The sequence below is a fragment of the Salvelinus alpinus genome, chromosome 9 (assembly GCF_045679555.1).
Source record: "Salvelinus alpinus chromosome 9, SLU_Salpinus.1, whole genome shotgun sequence".
In the NCBI taxonomy this organism is placed as follows: domain Eukaryota; kingdom Metazoa; phylum Chordata; class Actinopteri; order Salmoniformes; family Salmonidae; genus Salvelinus; species Salvelinus alpinus.
In genome coordinates, this window is record NC_092094.1 from 77010619 (window position 1) to 77022316 (window position 11698).

General features: G+C 41.1%; 1 long non-coding RNA gene across 1 annotated transcript; it reads left to right on the plus strand.

The window, feature by feature from the left end:
• The first annotated feature begins 7415 nt into the window (after positions 1 to 7415).
• On the plus strand, positions 7416 to 9205 carry LOC139530651 (uncharacterized). Its single transcript, XR_011666091.1, has 2 exons — positions 7416 to 7682; positions 8354 to 9205. It is a non-coding gene; the product is annotated as an uncharacterized lncRNA (long non-coding RNA).
• Positions 9206 to 11698: the final 2493 nt, after the last annotated feature.

Consider the following 11698-nt stretch of genomic DNA (forward strand, 5'->3'; position numbering starts at 1 on the left):
CATTATTATTTATATCAAATATGCAACAGAAAAATAGTTGCAATGTTTTTTTAATGCAACAACACAAATTCTTACCTCTTCTGCAGCGGGTGCTGCCGTTTTGCCATTTCACCACAGAGGGTATTGGAGCTCCCCTATGGAGGATGGACTTTAACCCAATTGAGCATCTCCCAATGCCAATTATAAGAACACAGTGATATTCATTTGAAATGCTACTGCTCTTTAACATTTCAGCTACAATCATTAAAACAACATAAAAAATGGATACACTTTTATAAATTAGAACTATTCAAATTTGCATGAATTAGCATAAAATAACATAAAATAACACACAGTAATATTATAGGCCGAACTCTAGAACCGTTCAAGCTAGAGACACCCAACCAACTTTCACCTGTTCCAGCTATCCTATTCTATCAACCATATTACTTCAAGACAAGCTAGCAAGCACACACATTTTCTTTAGGAAATGTACTTTTAGTTTTTACTTGACCTTAGTTACCACCAGTGAAGTGTTGCTTCCATGCAGTGGCAGATTTAGGTATAGGCGACATGTGCAGCTGCCCGGGGCGTCATCTTGCTGGGGGCGGCACGGGGCGCCCGCACAAAAAAATTTGGAATTGTGACATTTGCGCGATCGGTTTTCTATCTCTCATTTGCACATTACGTCAATGATATTATGTGACCGTGTGGGACTGTAGGTCAATTAACCTTATCGGCGTGGGCGCCCTGATTCTAGTTTGTGAGCTAGGTAGGCTACTGCCTGGGAAGGTCTCGCACTCAAAGTACGAGATGGGGAGGGGGTGCGGGGGTAGGTTGACCTCAGGTCTCCCCACTGGAAGCCCGAGGTAGGGGGAGCAGGGGAATCTATCAAATAGCGCACCTCTAACTTTGTACAGTAATAATGCTACCAAATTAAACCACAATTCATTCATAATAGTGTGAATATATAGTTTCACAGACATATTGTTGCATTTTTGAAGGGGGGGTTCGCCCAGAGAGCGATACAAGCTAGAACCGCCATTGCTTCCATGTGAGACCAGTATGCCTACTATTACGGATGGGGAAGGGACATAATGTATGAATCGAATTGTATTGTGGTAAGTAGTTGATATTGTTTTTTTTTCTTTACTTACCTATTGTTCACTTAATACCTTTTTTGCACTATTGGTTAGAGCCTGTAAGTAAGCATTTCACTGTTGTTTTCGGTGCACATGACAAATAAACTTTGATTTGATTTGATTTACAGCAAGAGGTTGCTATAAGACCTGTTTATGTGTAAAACTTTTCTTTGCCATTTGCCAGGCAAAATATCTTCCATAAATATATTTTCAGCACCATAAACTAAACTACCTATAGGAGTAGTATTGTAGATGTCCCCATCATGCTCATTGAGGTCCACCTTCTCCGAGGAAGGTTTAGAGAATAATAGTCTTGACCTTCAAATTATTAGACTGTGAATTTGCCTAATATTCACTGACATTATATAAAGAAAGACAGTAATTAAAATCACATAGGTTATTTGTATTGCTGACAGTCACCCCCTAAGATGATATACTGTATATAGGAAGAGGTCTCAGCCCTTTGGTTTATGGGAGGTTTCTGATCAACTATCGGTTTCTATTTGAGGGGTAGGCCAGACAGTTGGTTTTGGGGGATGTGCACTTTTGACCTGACGTCACACTCTGTGGGGGTATAAAATCCCCTGGATTTGTCCTTTTGTCATTCCCGGTGAGAAAAGACAGGACAGTCACACTACGCGTAATTGAGGTTGAGAAAGAAACGGATAACAAAATGACGAAAATTGTGATGGCTTATATTGGATTCCTTCTCCTTGCCATCCAGTTTTCATCACACGTAAGAACTTTTCTAAGATTACTTACTCTTTAACATGTTTGTTTCGGTTGAACAAAGTGTATTTAATTAGGCTATCCATTCTGTATAGGCATTTCAACAGTATAGCTGCAACATTCAATATGGATTATTGTTGATGAACCATAGAAAATGAATCAATGTAGGCTTTATTTAGACTATCGACGGGTGTTCTCATTGACAAGCTAATGATGGCGCATATAATTGGTATCCGATGTTTTTTGTCTGATTGACTGGCGAAATGTAGCGTGCGAGCGCGATGTGAAACGGTGACACCTCCCATCAAATACTGAATCCTTGCTATAAAGTTACTCCAAGATGCATAGGCTAATGTAACTTGAGAGTGACGTTCTTTCTCCTCCACTGCGCAATTCAAATGCAGGGTATTGGCAGTTACCCTATAGGCTGTGGATAACATTCCCCTAAGGTGATGGCATTTACGACATGTCTTAAGTTTTGTAAAGCGCATGGCAATATGTTCTACGAACATAATGCACATGTTTATTGCCGTTTGGATTTAATCGGAAGGTATGTAGGCATATTGCGAATTGTCCCGAATCGTCAATTGCTTAAGCTTGACTTGTTTTTAACATGTGAAGTGTGTCGCCAATCCTCAGTCAATGACGCGACCCTCTGCTCTCCTGTTTTAGGTCCACGCGCAAAACGCTACCACACAGTCCCCTGCCATGAATGCTACGACCGAAGCTGGCGGCGCGAGTTCCAACACGACCAAGATGCCCGATGTCACGACCAAGATGCCCAATGTCACGACCAAGATGCCCAATGTCACGACCAAGATGCCCGATGTCACGACCAAGATGCCCGATGTCACTACCAAGAACATCACCATTCCCAAAGGAGCCAGTGCGTCCTTGCAGTCCAGCGCAGTCACGCTCCTCATCCACATTGCGGTGGCGGGTTCGCTCATACAGGGCCGCTTCTAGAGGACTTATGTGCACTGAACACACAGCCACGATTAACATCGGCGGCCTAGCTGGGCAAACTGTTTCACAAATCAATTTTTACAATTCTGTTGAGGGTTGTCATGTGCGCAAATTAAGAGGTTCAAGTACCGGACGAGTACACCTTTCTACTTCACGGATGGGAATTCATATTTGCGCTTCAAACCAGTAGGCCTCAAACCAGTAGGCCTACCCATTCCGTCGACACTGGCCCCAAGCACATATGGCCTAACGTGTGGTCCACTCTATGGAGGCAGGCCATGAGGCTGTACGAAACGCCTTAATTGTTTGGTTCCTGTGTACAGACGACAGGGGTCGTTGATTGTTTTGCAGTGTACATTTTTGCTGTGCTAGGGGAAAATGTTGGTTGATGCTTAAGCATCCATTCGTCTGACCTGTTGCATGTGTCCATACAGTGGTATTTCTATTCCTGCAACTGCAAAGTATACTTTGTCAGAGGGTTGATGTACACTTGTGATTTTAGTTGCGTATCACATTTATATTGTAAATTCATCATGATATATAACTGTTGCAGCCTAATATGCGCATAGATTGTTCAATAAAGTTGACATGTACTTGTGACAATGTATGTTTCCACTTTCTCATAGGCTACAATAACATTTGAAATGAACATAGTCCTTAGTATTTTAAAGCTTGAAATGCCAACTAATTGGCTGTCACTTTTTAGTCTCCAGACCCTACACATCTAGGGTTTTCAAAGTTAACTGTCTTGACTTCCCACAATTAGGCCTGCAGCATGGGCTCTAGTGTCATGTCTGCCTTTTGGGCAAGTTTTCAGCCATTAACTACATGTGACTAGCTTAATTGGGTTGCCTTCTGTGCCTAGCTCAACTTTCAGTTTCATGGCACTTTGAACATGCTCATCTTTGCCTGCTAAATGCAAGACTTCTCTAGTAGGCTGCTCAGAAATACTTATTCCACTTCCCCTCGTGCTAAGTGATTAACTAAACATTTTAAAATATAAGGTGTAGTGTTCAAATATTTCAAGATGCATCCTTGAGTAGGCTACCAAACTTATAAATATGACTTCACGTGACCGTTTCTTTGCCTCAGTTTCGCACACATTGATGGGCTTTTACAATACATTTGTAGAATTATATGTACTTTTACTCCCACATTGTAAGAGTCACACTTGTGGTTGTCAAGCTGTACTTGAACCCTTTCTGCTGTCACTGATTGGTGTTTCACTATGGCGGAAGCATAGCTGTGTTTTGTACGGTGTTCCACATCAGCTAATTCCACTTTGCAACAACTTAGACAAAGTTGCACATCGTCTAAATCTCCGCTACTACAATCTGTCGTTGGAACAAAATGTATTTTGATAAAGTAAAAGTTTCAGCATCAAAATCTAACATTTTTGCAAACTGCTGTTTTGACCACTACCTCAGACAAAGTTAGAGGGTATGTAGTATTTTTCTACTTCTCTGATATTCATGTCTGTCTGTTCGCGGGATCAAAATATTGACCATGGAACTTGCAATACAGCTTTAACAACTTTTCCTGAACAACTACCGTTTTGACCACTAACGCAATAAGTTAGACATTTTCAAAGATACAAAACATTCCCATGCTTTTCGAATCCGGAATTGGATTTGGAATCATGTGTACTATTTCTAGATAGCGCCGTTTTAGTAACCCATTTCCTGTTATCTTCTAAAACCTCTGTCATTGAGATTCCAAAATGGAACCGTTGCTAGGATACTCATAAGATGCCAGATTCCATTTAAACCAAGTATCTTTCTGCATATTTAAGCATTCACCTTGAGCTAGCTGTATCCTGACTGGTGGTTCATACTAAATCTGCATCTCCGCTAAAATATTGAGAAGAATATTTAATCGCTTGCTTTTTTAAAAGTCTAGCAGACATACCAACTAAAATAGACAAGCTACTCAAACTGGATTGATAGCCTAAAATGGCTTGGTAGCTAGTTAGGAGGTATTTGGTATTTTATTAGAATCCCCATTAGCTGTTGCAAAAGCCTACACATCAATACATACACACAAACTATCTAGGTCAAATAGGGGAGAGGCATTGTGTTATGAAGTGTTGCTTTATCTGTTTTTTAAAACCATGTTCATTTGAGCAATATGAGATGAAACGGAGTTCCATGCAATAATGGCTCTATATAATACTGTACGCTTTCTTGAATTTGTTCTAAATTTGGGGATAGTGAAATTACCCCTGGAGGCATGTTTGGTGGGGTAAGTGTGTGTGTCAGAGCTGTATGTAAGTTGACTATACAAATAATTTGGACTTGTCAATACAATATTTCTTATAAAAGTAGGTGAGGCAGTCGGTCTTAAGTCTTATCCAAGAGAGACTGGCGTGCGTAGTATTTCTATCAGCCCTCTGATTACAATGAAGAGCAAGACGTGCCGCTCAGTTCTGGGCCAGCTGCAGCTTCACTAGGTCTTTCCTTGAAGCACTCGACTGGACAATAATCAAGATCAGACAAAACTAGAACCTGCAGGACTTGCTTTTTGGAGGGTGTTGTGGTAATTTCCTGTATTACTCAATGGAGAGAGAGAGCAAACCACACACAAGTCAGTTATATTATAAAGTCCATCTTTAATTATATATGAGCTTCACCATAGCCCTTTTTGACTCTGGTCAATTCAGTGTCTATGAATGAATTCTCTGAGAGTGCTTACAACACAATTCTTAGAATATTTTATAGTCAAGATACACCCCTCTCAACTTACAAGACGAATAACAGATCTTAGGAACATTACAAAGAACCTTTTACTTGAAAGAGGAGTATCCCATAGCTAGATAGCATTAGCTATAAATTATCATTCAGTTTGGTCTCCTAAAACGAGGTTCCAATCTCGTGCTTGGTACCAAAACATTACCTCATCCAATGGCATATATCAATTGTCAATTCTAGATACCCCCATCTCAAATACACCCCCTCTTCTCCCCTCTCCTGGAGAAGCTCACTAAGGGGAGTGAACCTCTAGGTCATATACTATGAAAGATAAGTTCAACATCAGAAGAGGTGGTATAATGGTTCCAGACACTGCCATACTCCTCCCCAGAAAGGAAAAAGAAGGGAGTGACTGGATTACAGACATAATGGAGCCCTTCACATGGTTTCACAGATGATTCACATATTACCAGACATGTAAAAGACAAGCCTGACCTCTCCCCTCTCTGGGCCCCAAGTGACTTTTCACTAGAGAGAAAGGAAAATTCAACTGCCAACAGTATAGTCCAAAAGAAGACATTCTAATGACAAGCATAAAGATATCTAAAACATCTTATATATGTTACCTAACTAATTCTGATTCAGCCACGACAAGGGTGGTGTCAAAGAAGCAGAGCATCTCTTTATTACGGTCATACCTCTCCCCATCTTTACAAACATTGAATATATATGTTTTGACCATGACAGTTTACAATCTAAGGTAACAGTAAGTAATTTACTCTCAACTTGTTCAACAGGCACACCATTCTGTCACGACTTCCGCCAAAGTCGGTCCCTCGCCTTGTTCGGGCGGTGTTCGGCGACCTTCTAGCCATCGCTGATCCATTTTTCATTTTCCATTGGTTTTGTCTTGTCTTCCGTCACACCTGGTTCCAACCCCATCAATTACATGTGTATTTAACCCTCTGTTTCCCCTCATGTCGTTGTTTACGAAGCATGTGATGAATAAAATTTGATTTGATTTCAAAGAACTACATCTCCATCTCCACCGCAGCCCCAGCCCCCCTACTTCCTGCAGCTATGGAGGATGGGCTTTAGACCAATTGAGAATCTCCCAATGCCAACCATAATGACACAGTGATAGACATTTGAAATGCTACTGCTCTTTCACCATTTCAGCTACAAACATTAAAACAACTTCAACATTTTCAAAACTTTATAAATTATAACTATTTACATGTTCATAAATTAGCATAAATAACCCACCAACAGTAATATTATAGGTCTAACTCTAGAACCGTTCAAGCTAGAGACACCCAACCAACTTTCACCTGTTCCAGCTATCCTATTCTATCAACCATATTACTTCAAGACAAGCTAGCAAGCGCACACATTTTCTTTAGGAAATGTACTTTTCGAGTATTCACTTGACTTTAGTCACCGCCGGTGAATTATAGCTTCCATGTGAGACCAATAGGCCTACTACTACGGACGAGGAATGGACATATGAACCGAATTGCGTTGTGGCAAAAAGCTTATATTTACCGCAAGAGGTCGCTATAAGAGCTGCTTGTGTGTAAAACTTTTCTTTGCCATTTACCAGGCAAAATATCCCCATAAATATATTTTGAACAACATAAACTAGACTACCTGTATAATTATTATTGTTTGAAAAATGTCCCCATCATGCTCATGGAATCAACCTTCTCTGAGGAGGAAGGTAGAGAGAATAATTGTCTCAAACTCTTCAAATTGTAAACCAGTGAATTCATATTAAAGACAATGATTATAAACACAAAGGCTACTTGTGAATTCATATCAAAAGACAATGATTATAAACACAAAGGCTATTTGTATTGCTGACAGTCACACCCTAAGATGTAGAAGAAGAGGTCTCAGAGGTGTAGTTTATGGGAAGTTTCTGATAAACTGTAGGTTTCCATTTGATTGGAAGGCTGTACAGGTGGTTTGGGGGATGCGCAGTGTTGCCTAACGTCACACTCGGTGGTGGTATAAAATCCCCTGGGTTTGTCCTCCAGTCATTCATCTTGAGAAAAGCCGGAGGCAGGAAAGCTACATTACGCGTAATTGTGCCTGGGAAGAAACCGATAACAAGATGACTAAAATTGGGATGGCTTGCATTGGATTTCTTCTCCTTGCCATGCATATTTCATCACAGGTAAGAACTTTTCTTCTAAAATGATGTACTTTTTACCATGTTTGTTTCAGATTAACCCAGATTTGAATTAGACTACCCATTATTCTGGAAAGCAAATGCATTTCAACAGGACAGGTGCAACATTCAATATGGCTCAGACATTTGTTACCATAAATGTATCATGTATAATTGACTGTTCTCATTGACAAGCGAATGATGGCGCGTATAATTGGCCTCAGATGTTTTCAGTCAGTATGATTGACGACATGTTGGCAAAATCTAGAGTGCCAGCGCAATGTGGAACGGTGACGCCTCTTCAGATAGGCTACTGAATCCTTGATGTAAAGTTACTACAACATGCGTAGGAGGGCTAATGTAATTTATTTAATCCTCCACTGCGCAATTCAAATGCAGGACGTTGCCCGTTACCCTATAGGCTATGGAAAACATTGTCCACAAGGTGATGGCACTTACGACATGTCTAAGTTTTCTAAGGTGCATTTTGTTGGAACATATTGCCATAGGGCTATTGTGTTTTTACTGCCTAGGCTACTCCGTGTGCCTAGTTGAACGTTTGCCCTTTTTTAAATTAGTTGGACGGAAGTAGGTCCTATTGATTATCTTGATATGTCAAATGTTTCAGGTTTACGTGTTTTTCACATGTGACAAGCCCCTCTGCTCTCCTGTTTTAGGTCCACGCGCAAAACGCTACCACACAGTCCCCTGCCATGAATGCTACGACCAAAGCTGGCGGCGCGAGTTCCAACATGACCAAGATGCCCGAGGTCACCAAGAACAACAACATTCCCAAAGGAGCCAGTGCATCCTTTCAGTCCAGCTCGGTCGCGCTCATCATACCCATCATGGTGGGGGGCTCACTACAGGGGCGCTTCTAGAGGGCTGTTGAGCAGTGAACAGACACCGGCAAGACTTTAACAGATGGGGAACACTTTTTTAAATGCATTTCAGAAAGGCAGTCATGTGCGCTCCTAACCGAAGAGATTGGGTGGAGTTGCGTGCTGGAGGATAACCCACTTCTACTTCACTGATGGGAATTGTTATTTGCCCTCACACCTTCCGGCCGCTTCAAACCAGTAGGCCTTCACACCTCACACACTGGCCCCATGCCCATAGGCCGAACGGTACGGTCCTCTCCATGGAGGCAGTCCATGATGAGGATGTACTGTACGGAACTCTGCTCTTTGAACCGTTTGGTCCCGCTGTTCCTGTGTAGACACCAGGGGGTAGTTTAGTAATTTCTTAAGAAGTTAACATATCTAAAGAAATGTTGGTTGAGGCACTTTGAAAATAAGGTATAAATGCACTAACAGTGGTATTTCTGCAACTGCAGTGAGTACGTTGTCAGAGGCTTGATGTACACTTGTGATTTATTTCTAGAATATGGAGTTAGCATATGTGAGATTTAATTGTGTAAATCATGATGTGATATGCTTAGATTTGTTTTTATGGCCAGGTTCAATAAACCTTTGAAATGTAGGCAACTTGTGACAATTTTCTTGTATAATAAAAATACTTTAACATAATGTTGCCTTCTCTTGTCTCTAAATTCTAAAGCTTGACCTGCCAAGTAATTTGCTCTGTTCCACTTGTCTCCAGCCCCTTTATTGATCACATAGCTAAGCCCAGGGATTTCATAAGGTAGACTAGGTTTGACGTGCCACAATTTAAATCCATATTTTAGAATTGGGTATAGGAATGTTCGCCTTTGGCCAGTTGTGACATTTATGCCATGTCAACTAGGACATGTCTTGGCCTAAACAGTTAAGCTTCCTGACAGTAGACTCACTTGTAGGCTGCTTTAATTAGATTGTACTTTACCCTAGCTACATTGCCCTGTGACCAGTCATTTACAAACTAGCCTACAAAGATGTTCAGGGGAAGGCTGGCTGTAAAGTATGTTTGAACTAACTAGTTTCTTGACACTTGGTCTTGCTAGTTGGCTCTCAGCCAAAGGGATGGTTAACTTTTTAGAATGGTGACGTTGATCCCATAAGTCTCAACCGGGCGTTCTAAGCTGACTGTGGTCATACCAAGGATGATTTTGTTATTTATAGGTTTACCTCCCTTGAATCAAACAATGTAATTTGACATTACTGCTATTAGCCCACAGTTCTAAATTCTGTCCTAGATCTGAGATCAGGACACTTTTGTAAAATGTATTTACTTTTTTGGCACCATCTATTTTTCAACTGATACTGTGGGGCCTTCAAGCAATGTTGAGTCTCACCTTTCCAGCGGGGTCGTAGTGTCGACTGTTCATATGCTACAGACAAGTCAGAGGCTGTTCAGACTAGTCCCAAGATGGTTGTAGAGAAACTGAATGTGTTCGCTAGTGACGTGAGTAGACCGGTTTTCAGGATGTCTCATGGTCTTACTAAAACACCTTACACACAGGCAGATGTGGTGGATTGAGATGCATCCAATGTAAAGAAACACCTATCTGAAACTGATTTGTGGGGATTTAATGCTATTCAACCGTAAGGGGTTTGAAACGATGCTGTAGATTGGTCATTTTCTATTTGTTTTTGGGGCTTACCTGTTTTGCATGTTAGGCATTAATGTGTCACATCAGTTTGTAAAAAGTATTAATGAAGCCGTATACAAACATGGTCTCTTTTTGCTTAAGGCAGCTCCAAAATGCAGGTGTTTCAATCTAGCTCAGTGCTTTCTGTGGTGGGGTAGCCAGCGGAAAATATGTAGTGCGTGTCGGTAATGTTCTCTAGTTGCACCATGATTATCTCTGTTCTGTCACTCGTGGGGAGGCTAGACCTTGAAAACCATAGTTACATTAGTGTCCATCCGAGAAGGCTCAAGGTCATTGGCCACAGAGAAAATCACGTTATATCTACAGTAGCTTTGATTGGACTGTCAACATACTTTCAAAATCTGAGCTAGCAGTCATGAATCAAGTCGACAATCTACTGGCAAATCCTTTTAATCCTTGTCATATTAGGAGAGATTGTAGTGCATCGGTGCTCATCGGCCATTGGACATAAATATTACACAAGTTGGAAATCGCAAATTCAACAGAGTGGTTTGGAAGGAATCACTGAAAGTGGCTAACTGCAAGCATTGCAAAGCATTCACTAGCCTGCTATTCAGTGGAGTGGCTGTGTGGTCTCAAATCTGGGATTAAGTGTTTTCCAAGTTTTAAATTGATAAACATTCAACATTGGCCATGCTCAAAACAACTGACTCGGATCTGCGAAGTCTTGAACTCACTGACGTCAAGTTAACTGGGAATTCCGTAAAAAACGAGCTCCGCCTGGGAAATATGTTTTGAACGGTCATCCAACTCGTAATTGTAAATTGGGAACTCGGGCCTCTTTCTAGAGCTACAACCTGAAGATCAATGACGTCATGATTTTACCTGTTTTTTCCCCCCGAGTTCCTAGTTGTCTCGAAGGCACCATACATCCAGAGAATACCGGACTTTGATGACAATATTTGCCCACGAAGGACCGCCGTGCCACCTTCCTGTTCAAGTGAGGACAGCACAACAAGGTGAGTCCAAAAATGTTGTGTATGCCACTGCATAAATGATGTAATATGCCAGGGAGATATGTGTACTGTAGCTAAGAAAGTAATACTAAGTGTATGTTGTGTAACAAACTGTTAGTCGCCCATGTGCCTCACCGTAATAATTTGGTCTATTTACCCCTCTTTATTTATCCAATGGTTCTGACTTGGTGTACAGGGAGAAAGACGTAAGAAAGACCCATGTTCTGAATTCTGTGGCTGTACATTTCAAAAGTGCTAAACAAGTAGTTATATTGACTACGTCAATCCTAGCTCGCTCATTGTCTTAATCGAAATTTCGGATTGTCTCTTATCTGCTTGTTGACCTCTTATGTCATAGTTTGTACATCTCAATTGTTATTAGAAACCACATTTGTTTAAGCAAGTCAGTCATATCAGCTATGTTTTTTTAAAGGCAGTACATGAGGCTGAATGAACTGTTTGGCTGCCAGACAAGGCTCTGCTGATAGCCAGGGGTAGCAGCGGTAAGATGTTGG